This window comes from Grammomys surdaster, unplaced genomic scaffold (genome assembly GCF_004785775.1).
Source record: "Grammomys surdaster isolate TR1022 unplaced genomic scaffold, NIH_TR_1.0 126115, whole genome shotgun sequence".
In the NCBI taxonomy this organism is placed as follows: domain Eukaryota; kingdom Metazoa; phylum Chordata; class Mammalia; order Rodentia; family Muridae; genus Grammomys; species Grammomys surdaster.
This window is the reverse complement of record NW_021620923.1, coordinates 5,699,272-5,702,196: the sequence shown is the minus strand read 5'-3', so window position 1 is coordinate 5,702,196 and position 2,925 is coordinate 5,699,272. Positions and strand designations below refer to the sequence as shown.

At 39.7% G+C, this 2,925-nt stretch overlaps 1 pseudogene; it reads left to right on the top strand.

The window, feature by feature from the left end:
- The first annotated feature begins 1,762 nt into the window (after nucleotides 1-1,762).
- Nucleotides 1,763-2,166, top strand: LOC114611548 (annotated as a pseudogene).
- Nucleotides 2,167-2,925: the final 759 nt, after the last annotated feature.

Here is a 2,925-nt window from a genome sequence, read left to right as displayed (position 1 = left end):
ACTTCATTAAGTTTTTAAAACATTCTAAGCATTATTCATTTCTCTACGGTTCACTTCATTCTGTGGTGACTTTCCTTTCCAATTAAAGCTCACTCCTTATTTTTAAACAATTCCTTCTTCAAAACACTTTGCTCCTGCTGTTGTACTCCCTACCAAACCCAATGATCCCAGACACTTTCCTGGTTTCTGTTATTCCCCTACTATATACAGATTAGTGGATTTCTCATTCCCCATCGAGGAAGAATCTTACTTCCTAGCTATTACAAATAAAGAAAACTGCTATGAACATAGTTGATCAAGTGTCTCTCTGGGATGTTGGAGCATTTTGGGTATATGCTCAAGAGTAGTATAGCTAGGTTTTGAGGTAGAACTATTCCCAGATTTCTGAGAAACTGCCAAATTGATTTCCAAAGTGGTTGTACAAGTTTTCACATCCACCACAGGGAAGGAGTGTTCCCTTTGATCCACAGTCTCCCCAACATGTGCTGTCCTTGAGTTTTTGATCTTAGCCTTTCTGAGTAGTGTCCGATGGAATCTCAGAGTTGTTTTAATTTGCATTTCTCTGATGACTAAGGATTTTGTAGTAGCTTTATTCATAATAGCCAGAAACTGGGGGAAAAAAAAGAAAACCCTAGATGTACCTCAACTGAAGAATGGATAACGAAAAGGTGTTAGATTTATAGAGTGGAGTATTATTTGACTATTAAAAACAAAGATGTCATGAATTTTACAGGCAAATGGATGGAGCTTAAGACTATCATCCTTAATGAGGTCAATCAGTACCAAAATGATATGTGTGGCATATATTTACTTTAAGTGTATACTACCCATAAAATAGGTACTATGTTACACTCCACAAACCCAAAGTAGCTAAACAAGAAGAAAGATCTAAATGGAGAAGGTTTAATCTCACTTAGAAGAGGAAATAAAATAGTCATAAGAGACAAATGTAGGGAGTGAAATGGGAAGGAGGGGAATTGGGAAGGGAATGAGGGATTCAGTAACAGATAAGGGGAAGGACAGAAGAGATGGCCATGAAAATAAATGGATATCTGCAACTGATGAGGATGAGGAGGTGGGGACTGCTTCAGGATGAGACAGAGACCTGGGATAAGGAAGGCACCACAGAATCAATGAGGTTAACATTAGCTGTGACTTTCTGTATTAGGAGTATGGAACTTCTTGAGGAAGTGACTTCTATAGCCAGACAGGAACCCCAGTGGAACAAAAGAGACACCATTAAATTTTCAACCCCAAATTTATCCTATCTACAAGAAATACATGGTCAGGGCATAGAGCAGAGAGTGAAGGAATAGCCACCCAAGAAGGGAACCAACTTGAGACCCATCTCATGGGCAAGCACCAATCTCTAAAACTATTAATGTTTCTCAGTTATTTTTGTAGACAGAATTGTGGGAGGGGCGACCAAGAGGGGTCAGTGAACAGGATGAAAAGTAAATATGTAAAATAATTAACAAATTATACAGAAAAAAAAGCAGAAAGAACTTCTTTACAGAATCCTTTACAGTAGATAAATTTCATCACAGAAAACCACATTTGATCAAAATTCAGAGTACATTAGAAGTTAGTATGTCCAGACCCAATGGATATATCTACGGCCTAGCTCCTACATCTGAGACTCAGGGTATATCACATGTGACCAGTAGAAACAGTATAAGAGCCAGAAGAACAGAAATTCTGCTATAAGATCCTGTCTTTTACTCTCTTCTGGGGACGGTGCCTAGAGTGGAAGGTGCTCAAGATGGTCCAGAGTTTGACATACCGTCGTAGGCTTTCCTACAACACAGCCTCTAACAAAACCAGGCTGTCTCGGACCCCTGGCAACAGGATTGTTTACCTTTACACCAAGAAGGTTGGGAAGGCACCCAAATCCGCATGTGGTGTGTGCCCAGGCAGACTGCAAGGGGTTCGTGCTGTGAGACCCAAAGTCCTTATGAGATTGTCTAAGACAAAGAAACATGTCAGCAGGGCCTACGGTGGCTCCATGTGTGCCAAGTGTGTCCAAGACAGGATCAAGCAGGCTTTCCTTATTGAGGAGCAGAAAATCATTGTGAAAGTGTTGAAGGCACAAGCACAGAGTCAGAAAGCAAAATAAATATGCATTTTTTAAGTAATAAAAATCAAGGCTTAGTCTACAAAAAAAAAAAGATCCTGTCTTTTAAAAATAACAGGGAATCCAATCCTATGATACCTCACCAGTATGTTTGTCTAAATAAGACAAAACAAAATAAACACATAACAAAGATTAAAAACCAGTAGACTAGCTAATGGCTCATGGGAAAGGGGAAAACTTTAGGAGATCCCATTCCTAAACAAGGACTACAGCAACTATGTATAAGTGAGTAGAAGAATTAGTGTTACCTGAGAATTAGCTTTCCAATTAGTTATCTATTATGATGTTATTGTTTCTGAAATCATACAAATATAAACAATCCTATACAGTGTTAGCAGCCTGGAGCAAATGTACCATGCCACCAGACAGAAGAAAGGGGAAGGTTGATCGGGCTGAGACTCAGGGAAAATCTAAGAATTGAAACCTTCAGAACTAGAGCCAGCTCCCTACCAAGCTCTACTTGTTCTGGAACACATGACAAGGACTCCCTACTGAAGGGACCATAACAATAAGTCATGTAGCCTAAATACCTGAAGGTCTCCATGCTAATGAGCTATCTAGATAGGCCTGGAGTGTTCAGTCAACGAACTTCCCTTGCTAGCCATTCTGTCCTGCAAAAGGTATTTAATCTCACCACGAATAAGATGTATCCATTCACACTCACTGTCAAATAAAACAGTTTGGACAAGCAAGGACCATCTCTTTCTCAAGGATTGTTGTGGGAGAAACCTTCCTCATTGTAAAGGGCCATGGCTAAATCTTTCTGAGAAGATATTTTTTCTCCAAGCCCC